Raw genomic sequence first — 23417 nt, 5'->3', positions numbered from 1 at the left:
CAGGTAGTCCTGAGGGCTCAGGTCCTCCGAGAGAGAGACAGAAAGAAAGAAAGAAAGAAAGAAAGAAAGAAAGAAAGAAAGAAAGAAAGAGAGAATTAGAGAGAGCATACTTAAATTCACACAGGACACCGGATAAGACAGGAGAAATACTCCAGATACAACAGACTGACCCTAGCCCCCCAACACATAAACTACTGCAGCATAAATACTGGAGGCTGAGACAGGAGGGGTCAGGAGACACTGTAGCCCCATCCGATGATACCCACGGACAGGGCCAAACAAGCAGGATATAACCCCACCCACTTTGCCAAAGCACAGCCCCCACACCACTAGAGGGATATCTTCAACCACCAACTTACCATCCTGAGACAAGGCCGAGTATAGCCCACAAAGATCTCCGCCACGGCACAACCCAAGGGGGGGCGCCAACCCAGACAGGAAGACCACGTCAGCGACTCAACCCACTCAAGTGACGTACCCCTCTTAGGGACGGCATGGAAGAGCACCAGTAAGCCAGTGACTCAGCCCCTGTAATAGGGTTAGAGGCAGAGAATCCCAGTGGAGAGAGGGGAACCGGCCAGGCAGAGACAGCAAGGGCGGTTCGTTGCTCCAGAGCCTTTCCGTTCACCTTCACACTCCTGGGCCAGACTACACTCAATCATATGACCTACTGAAGAGATGAGTCTTCAGTAAAGACTTAAAGGTTGAGACCGAGTCTGCGTCTCTCACATGGGTAGGCAGACCATTCCATAAAAATTGAGATCTATAGGAGAAAGCCCTGCCTCCAGCTGTTTGCTTCGAAATTCTAGGGACAATTAGGAGGCCTGCGTCTTGTGACCGTAGTGTATGTGTAGGTATGTACGGCAGGACCAAATCGGAAAGATAGGTAGGAGCAACCCATAGCCTTGTTTTCAATGCGTTCCACCCCAGTCAGGAAAACTGGACTTAGTCCACATGAGGTACTCATGGCCTGTCCCATGAGGACCCCAGCATCGCCACCAGCTGCAGTCCCAGATCTGCATCTGTTGGATGACACTATCATGATGTACAGTATAACTCTGACTAACTGTACTCAAGCTGTTCACTCACAGGTCTCTGCTGCCCAAACCTCCTCAGACAACTGTCCCCATCACGATCTCCAGCCCTGAGATTGGGTAATGGTGAGGAGGCACGGCAGAGGTAAAGAACCTTCAAAACCCAGGTGGAAGGGACCACAACAGATCGCCCTTACAAGCCCAACGGTGGTAAAGTGCTTAGGGAAAGACACCTGGATCCACACCTCCCACTGTAAGCAGGTAACAGAGCCAGACGAGGTTACTCCTGTTACTCCTACACCCCAGTAGAGGCACTCTGCTTACCCTGGGACCTCCTACAACCCAGTAGAGGCACTATGCATACCCTGGGACCTCCTACAACCCAGTAGAGGCACTATGCATACCCTGGGACCTCCTACAACCCAGTAGGGGCACTCTGCTTACCCTGTGACCTCCTACAACCCAGTAGAGGCACTATGCTTACCCTGGGACCTCCTACAACCCAGTAGAGGCACTCTGCACACCCTGGGACCTCCTACAACCCAGTAGAGGCACTCTGCTTACCCTGGGACCTCCTACAACCCAGTAGAGGCACTCTGCTTACCCTGGGACCTCCTACAACCCAGTAGAGGCACTCTGCTTACCCTGGGACCTCCTACAACCAAATAGGAGCACTCTGCTTACCCTGGGACCTGCAGCCATTGTGGCTGTGGGCATCCTCTGGGTGGGAGCAGACTTCGAGCAAGATGCGAGTGAACGTGCTAGTAACTTCTCCCAGATCTCTCTGCTCCAACGAGGCCGGCTTAAACAAGGGGAAACCCAGGATTAGATGACCCCGCTGACTTGAACCTGGACTCTGATGAACCCGCTGACCTGAAAATAAGAAAAATGTACCTTATGGGCTATTCCACGGGTCAAACAATTTCTTATAGTTTGCTAGTAATGTCTCTGTACTATTGATTTTAATAATGCCACCTCTCTGCCTAAGCAACCCATCACCCTGGAAGTAGAAAGAATACTTAATGCTACTGCTTTTGAAGAATTAACTGCTGAACTTGTGGCAATACCTACCATGGTCTTACAAAATAGATTGTCTTCGGATATTCTCCTAGCAGCTGAGGGGTTTGTGCAGTGGTGGGCGAAGAATGTTGTACTTACATTCCAGACTTATCTATTGGTGTTGCTGAGTAAGTTGCCACTATCAGACAGGTGGTATATACTGTAAACAAGCAAGATAACGAGAGAGATCAGCATCTGTTTGCATGGGTGAAAAGTAGCCTGAGGAACATTAGAACTCTTGTGTTGCAATGTCTCCTAGCCCTGGTTGGAGTCCTTATGCTGTTATTCTGCCTGTTCTCATTCATTACGACCTTGGTGAGGAGATTGTGTGAAACAGCAGTATATCTTCCCCACCAGATGGTCATGACCACAGAAGTAAACATGAATGAGCTGACGGATCTTACCCCTGTTTCACTATTTACCATTTAGAGTTTGAGATCTTACCTGTGAAATCAGAGATAGATCTCCCTTGCAGCTGTTGGATTAAAGATGTTTCTATTATACAATTAAACAGTCTCTACCTTCATTTTTGGATCGAGTTGTTCACAACAGTACTGAAGGTCGGGTTGATAACACTTCCCTGCAGATATTTTGCATCAGATTACCCCCCGAAATAGGGACAAAATCAGCAGACAACAGGTAAAGTAGGTTGAAATTATGTTTGTTCAACATTCTGACTTGTAATGGGACTGTTCGGGTTCTGAAAAGAGCCTAGCTGTATGTACACCTATCTATACTCTCAGATTCTGAAAGAGCCTAGCTGTATGTACACCTATCTATAGTGCCTTCAGAAAGTATTCACACCCCTCGACTTTTTCCATATTTTGTTGTGTTAGAGACAGAATTTAAAATTGATTAAATAAAGTTAACTACAACTTGATTGGAGTCCACCTGTGGTAAATTGATTTGGAAAGGAACACACATGTCTATATAAGGTCCCATCGTTGACAGTGCATGTCAGGTCAAAAACCAAGCCATGAGATCGAAGATTGCTGTGCAGCGATGCTCCACCTTAAAACCTGTTGAGGATAGAGGGCGCTATTTTCACTTTGGGGAAAAATCGTGCCCAATTTAAACGGCCTCGTACTCTATTCTTGCTCGTACAATATGCATATTATTATTACTATTGGATAGAAAACACTCTCAAGTTTCTAAAACCGTTTGAATTATATCTGTGAGTAAAACAGAACTCATTTTGCAGCAAACTTCCTGTCAGAAAGTGAAAAATCTGAAATCGAGGCTCTGTTCCAGGGCCTCCCTATCAATTTGCTTGAAATTTATGACTATACATGCACTTCATACGCCTTCCACTAGATGTCAATAGGCAGTGAGAGGTGAAATGGGGAGTCTAGGTATATCTATGGTCAAAAGAGAGGTCTTGGAATGACATGAACCCAATTTACTTTGTTCAGGAAGACGCGGGAAGGACATCAGTGTAACGGTTCTCCACCTCCTCTTCAACCGAAGAGGAGGAGTAGTGATTGAACCAAGGCGCAGCGGGTTGTGATGACATATTTATTTACAGAAAAGACGAAAACACGAACTTGACTATAAACTAACAAAACAACAAAACGGAGTAGACAAACCTGGACATGCGAACTTACATAAAACGCAGAACTCACGAACAGGAAAATGACTACACAAAAGACCGAACTTACAAACAAACCGAACAGTCCCGTATGGTGCGACAAAACTGACACAGGAGACAACCACCCACAACAAACACTGTGAAACAACCTACCTAAATATGACTCTCAATTAGAGGAACGCCAAACACCTGCCTCTAATTAAGAGCCATACCAGGCAACCCTTAAACCAACATAGAAACAGACAACATAGAATGCCCACCCAAACTCACGTCCTGACCAACTAACACATGCAACAAACTAACAGAAATAGGTCAGGAACGTGACATAACCCCCCCCCCCCCCCTAAGGTGCGAACTCCGGGCGCACCAGCACAAAGTATAGGGGCGGGTCTGGGTGGGCATCTGACCACGGTGGTGGCTCATGCTCTGGGCGAGTTCCCTACCCCACCATAGTCAATCCCAGCTTACGTCTTCCCCTTAGAATGACCACCCTCCTATTACACCCACTTAATTTACATGGTACCATCAAGATAAGGGACAGCACCAGGATAAGGTAGCGCAGGACAGAGAGATAGCTCAAGACAGAGAGGTAGGTCAAGATAGAGAGGTAGCTCAGGATAGAGGGGCAACTCCGGACTGAAGGGCAGCTCCGGACAGAGAGACAGCTCTGGACTGAGGGGCAGTTCAGGATTAATGGCCGCTCTGGGCTGAAAAGCAGCTCATGGCTGGCTGACGGCTCTGGACGCTCATGGCTGGCTGACGGCTCTGGACGCTCATGGCTGGCTGACGGCTCTGGACGCTCATGGCTGGCTGACGGCTCTGGACGCTCATGGCTGGCTGACGGCTCTGGACGCTCATGGCTGGCTGACGGCTCTGGACGCTCATGGCTCGCTGACGGCTCTGGACGCTCATGGCTCGCTGGCGGCTCTGGACGCTCATGTCTGACTGGCGGCTCTGGCAGATCCTGTCTGGTTGGCGGCTCTGGCAGATCCTGTCTGGTTGGCGGCTCTGGCAGATCCTGTCTGGTTGGCGGCTCTGGCAGATCCTGACTGACGAATGGCTCTAGCGGCTCCTGACTGACTAACGGCTCTGACGGCTCGGGACAGATGGGCGGCTCTAATGGCTCTGGACAGACGGATGGCTCAGACGGCGCTGGGTAGACGGATGGCTCAGACGGCACTGGGGAGACGGATGGCTCAGACGGCGCTGAGGAGACGGATGGCTCAGACGGCGCTGAGGAGACGGATGGCTCAGATGGCGCTGAGGAGACGGATGGCTCAGATGGCGCTGAGGAGACGGATGGCTCAGATGGCGCTGCGGAGACAGATGGCTGACTGATCCTGTCTAGCGGAAGGCTTTGGCTGCTCCTGTCTGGTGGAAGGCTCTAGCGGCTCCTGTCTGGCGGAAGGCTCTAGCGGCTCCAGTCTGGCGGAAGGCTCTGTAGGCTCATGGCAGATGGGCAGCTTTGCAGGCTCATGGCAGACGGGCGGCTTTGAAGGCTCAATACAGACGAGCAGTTCATGCGGCGCTTGGCAGATGGACAGTTCAGGCGCCGTTGGGCAGACGGCAGACTCTGGCCGGCTGAGACGCACTGTAGGCCTGGTGCGTGGTGCCGGAACTGGAGGCACCGGACTGGAGACACGCACTTCAAGCCTCGTGCGGGGAGCAGGGACAGGGCACACTGGATTCTCAAAGCGTACTATTTGCCTGGTGCGTGGTACCGGCACTGGGGGCACCGGGCTGAGTGCACGCACATCAGGACGAGTACGGGGAGAAAGAACAGTGTGTACAGGGCTCTGGAAACGCACTGGAAGCCTGGTGGGTGGTGTAGGCACTGGTGGTACTGGGCTGGGGCGGGGAGGTAGCGCCGGAAATACCGGACTGTGCAGGCATTTTGGCTCCCTTGAGCACTGAGCCTGCCTAACCTTACCTGGCTGAATGCTCCCCGTCGCCCGACCAGTGCGGGGAGGTGGAATAACCCGCACCGGGCTATGTAGGCGAACCGGGGACACCATGCGTAAGGCTGGTGCCATGTAAGCCGGCCCAAGGAGACGTACTGGTGGCCAGATATGTAGAGCCGGCTTCATGGCGCTTGGCTCAATGCTCCATCTAGCCCTACCAGTGCGGGGAGGTAGAATAACCCGCACTGGGCTATGCACACGTACAGGAGACACCGTGCGCTCTACTGCGTAACACGGTGTCTGCCCGTACTCCCGCTCTCCACGGTTAGCCTGGGAAGTGGGCGCAGGTCTCCTACCTGCCCTTGGCCCACTACCTCTTAGCCACCCCCCCAAGAAATTTTTGGGTAGTACTCACGGGCTTTTCGGCTTCCATGCTAGACGCGTCCCCTCATAACGCCGGTTCCCTTCTCCGGTTGCCTCTGCTCTCCTCAGTGCCTCCAGCTGTTCCCATGGGAGGCGATCCCTTCCAGCCAGGATCTCCTCCCATGTGTAGCAACCTTTACCGTCCAAAACATCCTCCCATGTCCATTCCTCCTTCTTGCGCTGTCCCTCCTTGCTGCTTGATCCTAGTTTGGTGGGTGATTCTGTAACGGCTGTCCACCTCCTCTTCAACCGAAGAGGAGGAGTAGTGATTGAACCAAGGCGCAGCGGGTTGTGATGACATATTTATTTACAGAAAAGACGAAAACACGAACTTGACTATAAACTAACAAAACAACAAAACGGAGTAGACAAACCTGGACATGCAAACTTACATAAAACGCAGAACTCACGAACAGGAAAATGACTACACAAAAGACCGAACTTACAAACAAACCGAACAGTCCAGTATGGTGTGACAAACACTGACACAGGAGACAACCACCCACAACGAACACTGTGAAACAACCTACCTAAATATGACTCTCAATTAGAGGAACGCCAAACACCTGCCTCTAATTGAGAGCCATACCAGGCAACCCTTAAACCAACATAGAAACAGACAACATAGAATGCCCACCCAAACTCACGTCCTGACCAACTAACACATACAACAAACTAACAGAAATAGGTCAGGAACGTGACAATCAGCTTTGGCTTCTGAAAACTTTCCTTATAGACGGCTAATATCTCCGGCTTTGATTTTATTTGATAAATGTGATAATATCATCGTAAAGTGTGTTTTTTCAATATAGTTTTATCAGATTATTGAAATTTTTCGTGAGTTTTGGCGTGTTCCGTTCTCTGCGTTTGGTGACGATGGACAGCTTCGCGCCACTTGGCAAGTTTTGGTTGCTAAATCAACAGACGAAGAGGACATTCTAAATCCAAACAACGATTGTTCTGGACAAAAGACCCCTTGTACAAGATTCTGATGGAAGCTCACCAAAAGTAGGACCCATTTATGATGTTATTTCGTATTTCTGTCGAAAATGTTTACTATTAGTTTCCGCCCCAGATCTTGGGCGCTCTCTCGCTATAGCGTAAGCTGTATGTCGTACTAAAGTTATTTTTAGAATTCTAACACGGCGATTTCATTAAGAACTAGTGTATCTATCATTTCCTGTACAACATGTATTTTTTAGTAAAGTTTATGAATAGTTATTTGGTCAGAATAGGTGAGTGTCAGAAATATATCCGGAGATTCTGGAAAATAGTTGCTACGTTTTCACAATGTATAACCACGGATTTCAGCTCTAAATATGCACATTTTCGAACAAACCATATATGTATTGTGTAATATGATGTTATAGGACTGTCATCTGATGAAGTTTATGAAGGTTAGTGAAATAATTAATATCTTTTGCTGGTTTTGTCGCAATCGCTACTGTTGCCTTGAATCAATGCCGTTGTGTGGTTGGCTATTGTAATAAGCTAATATAATGCTATATTGTGTTTTCGCTGTAAAACACTTAAAAAATCTGAAATATTGGTTGGATTCATAAGATGTTTGTCTTTCATTTGCTGTACACCATGTATTTTTCATAAATGTTTTATGATGAGAATTTTAGTTATTTCACGTTGGTCTCTATAATTACTCTGGCTGCTTCGGTGCTATTTGTGATGGTAGCTGTGATGGTAGCTGCAATGTAAAACTATGATTTATACCTCAAATATGCAAATGTTTCGAACAAAACATAGATTTATTGTATAACATGTTATAAGACTGTCATCTGATGAAGTTGTTTCTTGGTTAGTTTGGTTGGTTCTTGGTTAGTTTGGTTGGTTTTGTGCAAGCTACCTGTGCTGTGAAAGAAATGTCTGTGCTTTTTTGTATTTAGTGGTGAGCTAACATAAATATACGTGGTGTTTTCGCTGTAAAACATTTTAAAAATCGGACATGTTGACTGGATTCACAAGATGTTTATCTTTCATTTGCTGTATTGGACCTGTTAATGTGTGAAAGTTAAATATTTCTCAAAAATATTTTTTGAATTTCACTCTCTGCCTTTTCAGTGGAATGTTGGAGGAGTTCCGCTAGTGGAACCCCGGGGCTAGACAGGTTAAAACTTGACAAAGTTTGAGAGTATCTGCAGAGAAGAATGGGAGAAACTCCCCAAGTACAGGTGTGCTAAGCTTGTAGCGTCATACCCAATAACACTCGAGGCTGTAATCACTGCTAAAGGTGCTTCAACAAAGTACTAAGTAAAGGGTCTGAATACTTTTGTAAATGTGATATTTCAGTTTATTTTTAATACATTTGTTAAAAATTCTAAACCTATTTTTGCTTTGTCAATATGGTGTATTGTGTGTAGATTGATGAAGGGGGGGGGGGGGGACAATTGAATCAATTTTAGAATGATGCTGTAACGTAACAAAATGTGTAAAAGGTCAAGGGGTCTGAATACTTCCTGAATGCAGCTTCTGTTAGCCAACGTTAACTAGTTAGCTACTGCTAAACCTGTGATGCTGGCTTTAAATCTGACCAATAATACAGATTTTAACAGAAGATTTCTAGTAGCTAACGTCTGCATATGGTTACCAGTAGAATTGGCCAGTTTTGGACATTACTCTGACTTATTTTCAGATGACCCTTCTGACAAGCCCCCATGTCGAGGTTGCTCATCTAACCTGGTGGAACCCTACATAAAATGTGCTGAGTGTGGACCCTCACCTTTCCTTCTATGTCTCCAGGTGAGGGGTGCACATTGCATCCTCTGGCATATGCATAAAACTGTCAATACATTTTTCCTAACTTGATAACTCTACTGACACTCTACTGACACACACCCCCCCAAAATATGTTTCAGTGTTTTACCAGAGGGTTTGAGTTCAAGAAACATGAGAGTGATCACAAGTATGAAATAATGGTAAGATATTGATGTTAATTGTGCTGTCCTCCATTCTGAGTAATGCATATTATTATAATATTGACTCTTAAGTTATCCATTATCTACCAAAATTATGTTTCTGGCTAAACAATAGTGACCATGCTCAATACCATGCCTCCCCCTCACACAGAAGTCAGACTTTCCTGTGCTGGAACTTGGCTGGACTGCACAGGAGGAGATGGCCCTGCTGGAAGCAGTTATGGACTGTGGCTTTGGGAACTGGTTAGTATCCACACACACACAATCGCAATCACAAAGGGCCATTTGCATTCTGTGACTTGATTCGTAGCAGCCCTCTTGTGTACTGTCTGCCAATATCAATATAGACATGTTGAAATTGATTACAAAAACATAACTATCACTTTCCTATTTTACTGCACAAGCAGGATGTGGCGTATCAGATGCGCACCAAAAGCAAGGAGGAGTGTGAGGCCCACTACATGAAGAACTTCATCAACAACCCCTTGTTCTCCTCCACCCTGCTCAATCTCAGACAGATAGAGACCCGCACTGCAGACACTACCATTCCCTTCAAACGTCAGTATACACACAACACACCTACTCCTCTGGATTTCTCCCTCCATAGTAATAAGGAGAGTTTTTGTCATACAAGTTATTATAGAATTCTGAAGCCATACAACAAATACAATTTAGGCTATGCTTCAAAAGAAATTGTAAACTGGGTGGTTCGAGCACTGTATGCTGATTGGTTGACAGCCGTGGTATATCAGACCGTATGACAAAACATTTATATTTATTGCTGTAATTACGTTGATAACCAGTTTATAATAGCAATAAGGCACCACGGGGGTTTGTGATATATGGCCAATATACCACGGCTAAGGGCTGTGTCCAGGCACTCCACGTTGCGACGTGTATAAGAACAGCCCTTAGCTGTGGTATATTGGCCATATACCACACCTCCTCGGGCCTTACTGCTTAATTAGACTTGTGTATGATTTCTAACTGATAAAGGCAGGGAGGAATACATGGCTTTTGTCATTTATTATCTGATATGCAACTACATCGTTCCTCATTTATGCTTGCTTTCTTACACAGCAGTAACATGTTTATCATGAGGGCCTTTTCAGAGCACTAGGTAAAAGTACCATGTTGGTTTTCCTCCCAGCCACTGACGACCCCCCCAGGCCCAGACTTCCTGTTTTCTCGAGACATGGCTGGATACATGCCTGCCAGGGCAGACTTCATGGAGGTGAGGGGAACTAGGGTCTTAAAGCATCCATGCCTTTAGTTGTTCTAATCTCACAAGCCATAGTCAGACATTCACTTTTTCTCGTCTGCTAAAAACATTTCCCCATGTCATAATGAGCATGTCCTCATACTCCTGGCACATTATAATTAGAATCATAGTAACTACTTAAAGATAACCAACACATAACCCTTGCCACCCTGCTTAAATGAAGATATTAGTTCTCCAGAGGGCCATCTCTCTGCAATCCTATCGAATTCTTACTCATCTCCTTGTCCTTCTGTGGTCCCATCCTGTTATTTGTTTTCCTGTCTAGGAATTTGACAACTACGCTGAGTGGGATCTGAAAGACATTATTTTGTGGATGATGACTCAGACATACTACATGGTGAGTTGAAAGTGCTATCATTGTATTGTATTTGAATTGAAAGTAAAGTCCAACACTGCTTTCAATAGAGATTGGATGTGTATGTTAATTGTACAAAATATCCTCATTGCTTTGTCTGACATATGTTTCTGGTTCAATCTAGCGTTGAAGATTGCTGTTGTTGACATATACCATTCAAGGTTAAAGGAGAGAGGCAGAAGAAAGAAGTAAGTTGAAATGTTTTGTTTAACTCTGATGTAAGGGGCTTATTCAGCCACTAGATGGCCTCAAATATCTTAGCATCTTTGCCCTTCATCATATGCCTATAACACTGCAAATGTTGCCACAAGAACATTTAATTGCTTTCCAAAATTGGAAATGTGATACCTACGCAAGTAAAACAACACTCTACTGACACTAGCCTATTACCATAATCACTGAAGCACTGGTTCAGAATCATCGGTTGCTATGAATTCTGAAAGGCTTAAACATTACACAACTGTCAAATTTGAGTATTCTTTGACCTGGTCACCTTTTTTTTATTTTTATTTTTTAGATTTGAGACGTTCATGAATTGTCACACTCCGTCCTCAGCCCCCTTCAGTGTGTGTCAGTACTGGTCTTATCCACGGTGGTCAGTCCATTCATGTGGTAATACATCCATCACTAAATCAAACATAATGAGTTGCTACTCCCCTAACTCTGTGGAATGGCATGTGGGGCGTGTATTGTATGTTAGCTGGCCAGAGATCCCAGGACCGTGCATGTTTGTCTCATCTCAAATGACCCTCTATTCCCTACATAGTGCACTACTTTTGATGGGCCCTGGTCAAAAGTAGTGCACTATGTAGAGAATGGGGGGCCATTTGGGATGTAACACTGCTAGCCTGCCCAATGACCCTCACCCCGAGCTGGTGACATGGCAGAGGCCCAAAGCAGTGACTCTTGACTTGCAGGCCACAGAGTTCAGACTCAGTAAGCCCCACTGTCAGATCCTGTTTCACAGCATAGGAAGCCTACTTGTTGCAAAGCTGTTCTCACAACCATACCTTCAAGCTATACTATATATACAAAAGTATGTGGACACCCCTTTTAAATTAGTGGTTTCGGCTATTTCAGCCACACCTGTTGCTGACGGGTGTATAAAATTGAGCACACAGCCATGCAATAGACAAACATTGGCAGTAGAATGGCCTTACTGAAGAGCTCAGTGACTTTCAACGTGTCACTGTCATAGGATGCCACCTTTCAACAAGTCAGTTCATCAAATTTCTGCCCTGCTAGAGCTGCCTCGGTCAACTGTGTTATTGTGAAGTGGAAACTTGTAGGAGCAACCAAGGCTCAGCTGCGAAGTGGTAGGCCACACAAGCTCACAGAACGCGACTGGTGAGTGCTGAATCGCGTAGTGCGTAAAAATCGTCTGTTCTTGGTTGCCACACTCACTAACAAGTTCCAAACTGCCTCTGGCAGCAACCTCCGCACAAGAACTGTCTGTCGGGACTCAGGAGCTTCATGAAATGGGTTTCCAGCTGCACACAAGCCTAAGATCACCATGCGCAATGCCAAGCATCTGCTGAGTGGTGTAAAGCTCACCACCATTAGACTCTGGAGCAGTGGTAACAAGTTCTCTGTGATGAATCCCGTTTCACCACCTGGCAGCCCGACGGACGAATCTGTGTTTGGCGGATGCCAGGAGAACGCTACCTGTCCAAATGCATAAAGCCAACTAAAGTTTTTGGTGGAGGAGGAATAATGGTTTGGGGCTGTTTTCATGGTTTGGCTGGGCCCCTTAGTTCCAGTGAAGGGAAATCTTAACGCTACAGCATACGATGACATTCTAGAATATTCTGTGCTTCCAACTTTGTAGCAACAGTTTGGGGAAGGCCCTTTCCTGTGTCAGCATGACAATGTCCTCGTGCACAAATGCTCTTGTGCTGCGGGAATTTGCTTCCTTTCGGCCAATGTTTCAACATCTAGTGGAAAGCCTTCCCAGAAGAGTGAAGGCTGTTATAGCAGCAAAGGGGGGACCAAATCCATATTAATGCCCATGATTTTGGAATGAGATGGTTATCGAGCAGGTGTCCACATTCGTTTGGTCATGTAGTGTATGTGGTTCAGGTTTAGCAGCTATATGGTACCATCACTCATTCGATAAATGTCAGTCTAAACCCTCTGCTGTTTTCACTCTCTCTACCGGCCTGAGAGTTGGCTGGTATTCACCAATGGACGTGTCCATATTTTTGGCTTTGGTGTCTTAATGTTGTGTCTTACAGGATCATCAGGGACCATGGACTGATCAACCTGCGGAAATTCCAGAGTAAGTGCTCTCCCAACAGATTAGAGCTGGGCTGCAGAACAACCAGGAGACCAGGCGTTACTATAACACCCAGACTGAATATGCATTATGTATCCATGGTTGCATGTAAACAACTGTTGCAATAATGATCAACAGTAACCCGAGGGACCCTGAAGGCACTGCCTGTGCTTTTATTTACGCTGGAAGCTGAGAATAGCCCAGTGCAACGTGTGCCAGAGAGCATGCCGCAGCATAATTATTGCTCCACTATGAATAGATGCCTATGAAATGAACACTGCAGGTCTAATGACCAACTGTATTGGAGATTTGTGAGCTCTTATTGATCCCCTCTCCATGGGCAGTTTTTCATCTAGCTTGGTAATATAATCAATTTTTGTGTCCCGCTTTTTATTCATGGGAGATGGGACTGCAAGAGACTCCCTGAATAGATTTATACAATCAGTTCCTCTTTTTCCATTACTGCCCAGTGCAGTGTTATCTCCAGGTGATGCCCTGGGAAATTGGCTGTAGTTTTAGGGGTGCACAAGGACACCCTTATGTTTTATTTACCAGTCTCCAGTCACTACGGCCCTCCTCCCCATCTCTCCTCCTATCTCGTTAGTCTTTCAAGACAAAAGAGAACCCGGAGTTGCAGTGGAGCTGCAGCGTGGTTGTCATGGAGACTGTCAAAGTGTGTGTGTGAGTCACACGGTAATGGAAGCCGTGTCCAAGCCTGGGAGGCTCACAGAGTCGTGCCTGGGCTGATCATGCTGTTGCTCCAGGCAGTTTGAACAAACCGTCTCACTCTTCTTATAGGCATCAGTACCTCAGGACCACCAATCCAGCCCATTCCTGTTATGGAGTGTTTCAAATCTTTGACTCAGCAGGACATTGACTCTACCTGTGTGTGCATGTCAGACACATTCCCATCACTATACAGCCACTAAATCAATGAGGAACTCTGCTTCCAGCTTGCAGATAGACAAAGCTGTGCCAGCCTTGAGCTGCTGTCATACTACCCCACATTCACTGTACAGAATATATAATATAGAAATCACCATGTCTGCAAAGCCACGAGAATCCACTCAATAAATAAATGTATATATCTCTCAGCAAAAAAAGAAATGTCCCTTTTTCAGGACCCTGTCTTTCAAAGATAATTTGTAAAAATCAAAAAAACTTCACAGCTCTTAATTGTAAAGGGTTTAAACACTGTTTCCCATGCTTGTGAAACGGTCGTTAAGACACTAACAGCTTACAGATGGTAGGCAATTAAGGTCACAGTTATGAAAACTTAGGACACTAAAGAGGCTTTTCTACTGACTCTGAAAAACACCAAAAGAAAGATGCCCAGGGTCCCTGCTCATCTGCGTGAACGTGCCGTAGGCATGCTTTAAGGAGGCATGAGGACTGTACTGAGGACTGTCTGTACTGTGAGATGCCTAAGACAGTGCTACAGGGAGACAGGATGGACAGCTGATCGTCCTCGCAGTGGCAGACCACGTGTAACACCTGCACAGGATCGATACATCCGAACATTACACTTGCGGGACAGGTACGGGATGGCAACAACAACTGCCCGAGTTACACCAGGAACGCACAATCCCTCCATCAGTGCTCAGACTGTCCGCAATAGTCTGAGACAGGCTGGACAGAGGGCTTGTCTCACCATGGGTGATGGTCAGATTCACGTTTATCGTCGAAGGAATGAGCGTCACACCGAGGCCTGTACTCTGGAGTGGGATTGATTTGGAGGTAGAGGGTCCGTCATGGTCTGGGGCGGTGTCACAGCATCATCGGACTGAGCTTGTTGTCATTGCAGGCAATCTCAACGCTGTGCGTTACAGGGAAGACAACCTCCTCCCTCATGTGGTACCCTTCCTGCAGGCTCATCCTGACATGACCCTCCAGCATGACAGTGACACTGCTCATTCTGTGCGTGATTTCCTGCAAGACAGGAATGTCAGTGTTCTGCCATGGCCAGCGAAGAGCCCGGATCTCAATCTCATTGAGCACGTCTGGGACCTGTTGGATCGGAGGGTGAGGGCTAGGGCCATTCCCCCCAGAAATGTCCGGGAACTTGCAGGTGCCTTTGTGTAAGAGTGGGGTAACGTCTCACAGCAAGAACTGGCAAAACTGGTGCAGTCCATTAGGAGGAGATTCACTGCAGTACTTAATGCAGCTGGTGGCCACACCGGATACTGACTGTTACTTTTGCTTTTGACCCCCCCCCCCCTTGTTCAGGGACACATGCCATTTCTGTTAGTCACATGTCTGTGGAACTTGTTGAGTTTATTTCTCCAGTTGTTGAATCTTGTTATGTTCAAATGCCCATCGGGGGAGCTTTTAAACCGTTCATGGCCACAGCAGGTTATCTCAGTGATGCAAGGGGGTCACTCAATGTGCAATGTCTGGACATTTTCTCCTCTGGTGTTCCTCAAAAGCCTCTAATCTACCAAGATTTAATGTGATACAGATCACTGCTGTCATATCCTCTACAACAGGGCTGCCAGACCCTCTTCCTGGAGATCTACCGGGTTTACAGTCCAACTCTAATTTACCACCTCATTCTACTTATTAGCTGCTCACCAAGACCTTAACTGGCTGAGTCGGGTATGTAGTGTTAGACTGAACCTACAGGACGGTAGATCTCCAGGAAGAGGGTTGGTCAGTCCTGCTCTACAATTACAGCTACGTCTCGCGACCATTGTGTTTTTGTCTTCCAGTCCTGGAGCGTCGCTACCCTAAGGAGGTACAGGATCTGTATGATGCTATGAGACGTTTCGCCAGGGTGGTGGGCCCCATCGAACACGACAAGTTCATAGAGAGTCATGCATGTGAGTATGACATTATAATGCACACACAGTAGTCCATTTTGATGTTAACACCTATAGAATTCAGTTTCTTCCAACCCTTCTCCCTCCACAGTCACACATCCTATAATTCCTTGTCTTTAATATTGTGGGTAACACTAAATTCATCGCTGTAGTAATGAGCCTATCAGATTATCTCCTGTCCTTACGCAGCAGCAGACCCCAACGGCTGGCCTGCTGGAGGTCACATGACTGTGTCTGGGGCTGAGACATCTCATTCTGATTAAAGGGCTTGGGCTTCAGGATAACATGGCACTACTCCTTTATTGTGTCAGAGAGAGCAGCAGTAGAGGTAGAGCCTGCCTGGGTTACAACTCTAATCTGATGTTCAGCTCTGATGTTGGTAGGCACAGGTGAGGGGTAAAGAGTTTCTCTCTCCGCCTGTCTGTCTGTCCCTGTCTGCAGTATAGACCAGTGAGGTGAGTGGACAGGCCTTTCTGACCTCATGTCATCTTTGTCTTTCAGTGGAGTTTGAGCTGAGGAGAGAGATCGGCAGGCTGCAGGAGTACAGAAGAGCAGGCATCCAGTCTTTCTGCAGTAAGTCCAGTCTACCCATCTAACCCTGTCCCCCCTACTGCCAGACAGTCCCCCTCAGAATCTGTGTCCCAAATGGCACCCTATTCCCTATTTAGTGCATTACTTTTGACCAGAGCCCATACAGCGCTGGTCAAAAGTAGTGCACTTTCTAGGAAAAGGGTTCAATTTAGGACAGAGGCAGAGCCTCATTAGTGACTTCCTTGTGTCAGCCAGGACCCAGGGCTGACTGACTGCACCAGTAACCCCCTCCCTCCTCTGTGTCCCCCTGCAGGTGCCAAGGTGTATGAGTGTGTGAAGCACGTGCGGGAGGATGAGCGGAGGAAGAGGACCTTGCTAGTTGATGTGCTGCAGTACATTCAGGACGGACGGGCCTGCCAGCAGTAGCTCAGCAAACAGGCTGCCATGTGAGCCCCGTCCTCTTAACTTTTGTCCAGTGCTTCACAATCCATTCCTCTGGACCATGTGGTTGTACGTTCATGTTTAAGTCCAACACTAGCCCACCTGATTCCACTAATCAGTGGCTTGATGATTAGTTGACTATTTGAATCAGGGGTACTAGTGCTGGGCTGTAACTGAGATACCACCCACCTCTGCAGTTTATTACTGTGTGCTTGGCTCTAACTGCTACAAGCAGTGCTTGATTGTTGATTTTGTATTTTTTTATGTAGAGCTGTTCTTGTCATTTTGTTGTTGTTTATCCTAAGCACAGCTCTTGGGTGTTCTCCAAGTTCTGATAATTATTCTTCATGAAACAAAAACAGAACTGCTAGTGATGAATTCTCTCTGTGGACAAGGATCCCGGAAAGTGAGAAGTGTGTTTGTGTGTGCACTGCCTGTAGTGACACTTCTCTCTCCACAGTGATGCTGGTATCACTCCTGTTGTCACCACCATCACCACATCAGGTAAGGACTCTCTTCCTTTCCCACTCCCTCCCTTCCTCTCCTCCCCCCGCTCCCTCTCTTCTTGTCATGGTCCCAGGTGCAGTCACATTAATGTATTCTCAGAGATGCTCATCCAGAAATCCAGTCAACGTACAGGACCGTTATGCTTATTTGTCTGCTAGCTTTATCTTCCCTGTTTCCGTTGTCATTCAGTGACCTCCAGTGCACAAGTAGGACACATCTATGTACTCAGTTATTTCCACACAGCTATATTTACACTAATCTGCCTGTCATAAATATTTTGTTAACCTGTCAGTTTGTCATTTATAACAATAAGAGAATAGTCTTTTTTTTTTGTTTTTTTTTTTAAAATTTGAATCCCTTTTTCTCCCCAATTTTCGTGGTATCCAATCGCTAGTAATTACTATCTTGTCTCATCGCTACAACTCCGGTACGGGCTCGGGTGAGACAAAGGTCGAAAGCCATGCGTCCTCCGAAGCACAACCCAACCAAGCCGCACTGCTTTTTAACACAGCGCGCCACCAACCCGGAAGCCAGCCGCACCAATGTGTCGGAGGAAACACTGTGTACCTGGCCCCCTTGGTTAGCGGGCGCACGATGAGACAAGGATATCCCTACCGGCCAAACCCTCCCGCTATGCCAATTGTGCGTCGCTAGTCTGTTTTTTTTTTATTTATTTTTTTAGATCAGTTTAACAGTGTTATTGTTCCACAGAAACAAGCAGGAGAAGCGCTCCTCCTCTCAACCGGACCGGCCTGCCAGTGACAGAGAAGCTCAACGACAGAGAGAAAGAGGTAGAATCCATTCTATTACATATGAATTCTAGGATCTCTATGGATGTAAGGCTCTCAGCCCCACCAGGGCAGGAAATGAAGGGCTAAACAGAGAGTGCATCCTAAATGGTACCCTATTCCTCGTAGGCCCTGGTAAAAAGTAGTATACTCTATAGCAGGGCTCCAACTCTGTTCCTGGAGAGCTGTCCTCCTGCAGGTTTTTGCTCCAACCCCAGTTGTAACTAACCTGATTCAGTTTATCAACCAGCTAATTATCAGAATCCGGTGCCCTAGATTAGGGTTGTAGCAAAAACCTACAGGACAGCACCTCTCCAAAAACGGCTTGGAGAGCGCTGCTCTATGGGGAATACAGTGGCATTTGGGATGCAGTCACGACTGGCATTTTGTTGATGTAACATGGCGTGTCTCTCTCGCTCTCTCTCCTGTGGCTGGCTGCAGCTGTGCCAGGTGGTGCGTCTGGTGCCAGGTGCGTACCTGGAGTACAAGCAAGCCCTGCTGAACGAGTGCAGGCGGCAGGGTGGTCTACGGCTGGCACAGGCCCGGGCACTCATCAAGATCGACGTCAACAAGACACGCAAGATCTACGACTTCCTGATCAAGGAGGGCTACATCAACAAGGCCTAGGCCAGCCTGAGACCAAGGTTGTGTCACAAATGGAACCCGATTCCCTAAATAGTGCACTACTTTTGACCAGAGCCGGGTGCCATTTGGGACGCATCCAGAGTCAGAACTGTTCCAGCCGAGGTCATGGCTGGACTGGACACTAACTTATACGTTTTATACTCATGTTGTCTTGGTGAAATGATGCTGTCAGGGTGCTGTGAGAACTACGTTTCTCAGCACCAAACAAAGCATTGTACACTATATTTACAAAAGTATGTTGACACCCCTTAAAATTAGTTGATTCTGCTATTTCAGCCACACCCGTTACTGACAGGTGTTTAAAATCGAGCACACAGCCATGCAGTCTCCATAGACAAACATTGGCAGTAGAATGGCCTTACTGAAGAGCTCAGTGACTTAAGTCAGTTCGTCAAATGTCTGTCCTGCTAGAGCTGCCCCAGTCAACTGTAAGTTCTGTTATTGTGAAGTGGAAACGTCTAGGAGCAACAACAGCTCAGCCGTGAAGTGGTAGGCCACACAAGCTCACAAAACAGGACCGGCGAGTGCTGAAGCGAATAGTGCTTAAAAATTGTCTGTCCTCGGTTGCAACACTCACTACCAAGTTCCAAACTGCCTCTGGAAGCAACGTCAGCACAATAATTGTTTGTCGGGAGCTTAATGAAATGGGTTTCCATGGCTGAGCAGCAGCACTCAAGCCTAAGATCACCATGCGCAATGCCAAGCGTCGGCTAGAGTGGTGTAAAGTTCAACGCCATTGGACTCTGGAGTGATGAATCACACTTTACCATCTGGCAGACCGACGGACGAATCTGGGTTTGGCAGATGCCAGGAGAACGCTACCTGCTCGAATGCATAGTGCTAACTGTAAAGTTGGGTGGAGGAGGAATAATGATCTGGGGCTGTTTTTCATGGTTCAGTCTAGACCCATTAGTTCCAGTGAAGGGAAATCTTAATGCTACAGCATACAATAACATTCTATATGATTCTGTACTTCCAACTTGGTGGCAACAGTTTGGGGAAGGCCCTTTCCTGTTTCAGCATGGCAATGCCCCCGTGCACAAAAAGAGGTCCATACAGAAATGGTTTGTCAAGATCGGTGTGGAAGAACTTGACTGGCCTGCATAGAGCCCTGACATAAACCCCATCGAAAACCTTTGGGATAAAATTAAATGCTGACTGTGAGCCAGGCCTAATCGCCCAACATCAGTGCCCGACATCACTAATGCTCTTGTGGCTGAATGGAAGCAAGTCCCCGCAGCAATGTTCCAACCACTAGTGGAAAGCCTTCCCAGAAGAGTGGAGGCTGTTATAACAGCGAAGGGAGGACCAACTCCATATTAATGTCCATGATTTTGGAATGAGGTGTTTGACGAGCACATACTTTTGGTCATGTAGTGTATCTCTGAATTTATCAACTTCCGGTCCTAAATTTTGCGTCAGTCTTGCCTTGTATATGTTCTAACCAAACTGACACGGTACCAGCCAAAAGTTTGGACACACCTACTCATTCAAGGGTTTTTCTTCATTTTAGTATTTTCTACATAGTAGAATAATAGAGAAGACATCAAAACAATAAAATAACACATATGGAATCATGTAGGATTGAAAAAGTGTTAAAAAAATCTAAAATATATTTTTGATTCTTCAAAGTAGCCACCCTTTGCCTTGATGACAGCTTTGCACACTCTTGGCATTCTCTTAACTAGCTTCACCTAGAATGCTTTTCCAACAGTCTTGAAGGAGTTCCCACATATGCTGAGCACTTGTTGGCTACTTTTCCTTCACTCTGTGATCCAACTCATCCCAAACCATCTCAATTGGGTTGAGGTCGGGTGATTGTGGAGGCCAGGTCATCTGATGCAGCACTCCATCACTCTCCTTCTTGGTCAAATAGCCCTTACACAGCCTGGAAGTGTGTTTTGGGTCATTGTCCTGTTGAAAAACAAATGATAGTCGCAAACCAGATGGGATGGCGTATCGCTGCAGAATGCTGTGGTAGCCATGTTGGTTAAGTGTGCCTTGAATTCTAAATAAATCACTGACAGTGTCACCTGCATGTACCATCACACCTCCTCCATGCTTCACGGTGGGAACTACACATGCGGAGATCAACCGTTCACCTACTCTGCGTCTCACAAAGACACGGTGGTTGGAACCAATAATCTCAAATTTGGACTCATCAGTCCAAAGGACAGGTGTCTTTTAGTAGTGGTTTCTTTGCAGCAATTCAACCATGAAGGCCTGATTTCATGCAGTCTCTGAACAGTTGATGTGTCTGTTACTTGAACTCTGTGAAGCATTTATTTGGGCTGCAATTTATGAGGCTGGTAACTCTAATGAACTTATCCTCTGCAGCAGAGGTAACTCTGGGTCTTCCTTTCATGTGGCGGTTCTCCTGAGAAATTTCATCATAGCGCTTGTTGGTTTTTGCGACTGCACTTGAATACATTTTCAACGTTCTTGAAATGTTCCAGATTGACTGACCTTCATGTCTTAAAGTAATAATGGACTGTTGTTTCTCTTTGCTTATTTAAGCTGTTCTTGCCATAATATGGACTTGGTCTTTTACCAAATAATCTATCTTCTGTGTACCAAACGGATTAGGAAGTTAAGAAATTCCATAAATTATCTTTTAACAAGGCACGCCTGTTAATTGAAATGTATTCCAGGTGACTACCTGATTAATCTGGTTGAGAGAATGCCAAAGTGCAAAGCTGTCATCAAAGCAAAGGGTGGTGTAACGGTTTCTCTCCTCCTCTTCGTCTGAAGAGGAGGAGTAGGGATCAGACCAAAATGCAGCGGGTTTTGAAGACATAATGAATATTTATTAACAGAACGACGAAACACGAAAACTCTTTAACAAACTACAAAACAAATAAACGACGTAGACTGACCTAAAACATGAGAACTTACAAATACACGAAGAACGCACGAACAGGTACAGACTACAAACAAACGCTACAGTCCCGTGTGGTACGAACATACATACAAACACGGAAGACAATCACCCACAAACAAACAGTGAGAACAGCCTACCTTAATATGGTTCTCAATCAGAGGAAACGTCAAACACCTGCCTCTAATTGAGAACCATATCAGGCAACACTTTAAACCCAACATAGAAACACAACACATAGAATGCCCACCCCAACTCACGCCCTGACCAACCAAACATACACAAAAACAATGGAAAACAGGTCAGGAACGTGACAGGTGGCTACTTTGAAGAATCTCAAATATAAAATATATTTTGATTTAACACTTATGTATTGTTATTTCATAGTTTTGATGTCTTCACTATTATTCTACAATGTAGAAAATAGTACAAATAAAGAAAAACCTTGGAATGAGTAAGTGTGTCAACTTTTGACTGGTACTGTACCTTCCTATTTGTGCAGTACTTTAATTGTCAGTGACACAGGAGCAGATAAGAAAATTACAGTGTATTCATTTCTCCTGTAATGAATTTTTTTTAATGTAAAATGTATAACAGTACATGGTGTATTTTACTCATCATTAATGTGTAATAGCAGTTACCTGTTGTTACATGATAACCAACTTTCCATCGTAGCATCGGTGCTGAGTTGCTTTATCTAAGCAGGTTCTGTTAGCAACACCTCTCCTAGTTTGATAATGGGCTCCATCTCTGATTCGATTCCTTCTCTGCAAGTGGAGTGGGTCTGGGGCCGCATTTATACAACTTTTCAGAGTAGGAGTGCTGAACTAGGATCAGACCCCTCCCCCCCACCCATCCATGTAATCTTAGAAATCTAAAAGGCAAAACTGATCCTAAATAAGCACTTTTACCTTGAAACTCTATGTGCATACAGGCCCTGGTGTGACGTGAGAGATGTGACTAATGCTAACTACCACCTAGACTCAGTCAGCCAGCCAGCCCAGCGGCCTCTCCCTCTACTCTGATAGCATTATCAGAGCAGTGTGGAGCAGCGGCGTCACGTCAGCCAGTGCTAATAGTCTGATTACAGCTGCAGATCCCCCCTTTGATGATAAGGAGGAGGGTGCTTCCTGAAATGGAGGCCTTGGGCTTGGAAATGTGCTCTGTCTACAGGGATGAAGAACCCAGAAAGTCTGTTTTGCAGCCTATTGTTATTTCTCTATTTTGCTATGATACTAGAATATTGTTTATGATTCTGAGGTTCAGCGAGATTGGTGTCTGTTACTGTGGTCCATAACTAGTATCCTTTGCCCCAACCGCATAGTTTCTTATAATACCTGTCTGCTGCAGACTATGCAGGACCTTGTTAAGACCAATGCAGTTCAAGACGGCTTGTGAGGTTGTAGGTGTATGGGAGAGTTTGAAAAAGTTGTCAGCATTGTTGGTATAAGCGCTGCCTCCCAGGTACAATGACTGGACTCTCAATCAATGTGGCTCAGTGGGGCCACGTGAACCCCTTATCTACGTTCCAAATGGGCCCTGGTCAAAAGTAGTGCACTATATAGGGAACAGGGTGTCATTTGGGATACACACACTCTGCCACCTGCCTACCTCCTGGTGAGAAGATGGAGGAGTGTGAAATAGGAAAGAGAGACTGTCCCAAAAGGTACATTATTCCCTATAAAGTGCACTACTTTTGACCAGAGCCCATAGACCCTGGTCAAAAGTAGTGCACTATAAAGGTACTAGGGTGTTGTTTGGGACACAAACAGAGCGCAGCTGTCAGCAGGTGTCATGGGAGGAAATCAGGATTAGGTTCTGTGGGTGAGAGAAAACATTTATCAGGCAGTAAGAAGCTCTGGGACATTCATTTTGACACCAGTGTCTCATGGCCAGGTAAACAAGTTAATTTGCTGGGTTGTCTTGGAATAAGCGTGACATGGCAATGATTAATAAAATAAATG

At 46.1% G+C, this 23417-nt stretch overlaps 1 pseudogene; it reads left to right on the top strand.

Annotated features, from left to right (window-relative positions):
• Positions 1-1157: 1157 nt before the first annotated feature.
• On the top strand, positions 1158-21838 carry LOC129831570 (transcriptional adapter 2-alpha-like; annotated as a pseudogene).
• The last annotated feature ends 1579 nt before the right edge of the window (positions 21839-23417 follow it).

This window comes from Salvelinus fontinalis, chromosome 33, assembly GCF_029448725.1.
Source record: "Salvelinus fontinalis isolate EN_2023a chromosome 33, ASM2944872v1, whole genome shotgun sequence".
NCBI classification, from domain to species: Eukaryota; Metazoa; Chordata; class Actinopteri; order Salmoniformes; family Salmonidae; genus Salvelinus; species Salvelinus fontinalis.
The sequence above is the reverse complement of the archived record's forward strand: the minus strand, read 5'-3'. Positions and strand labels throughout refer to the sequence as shown.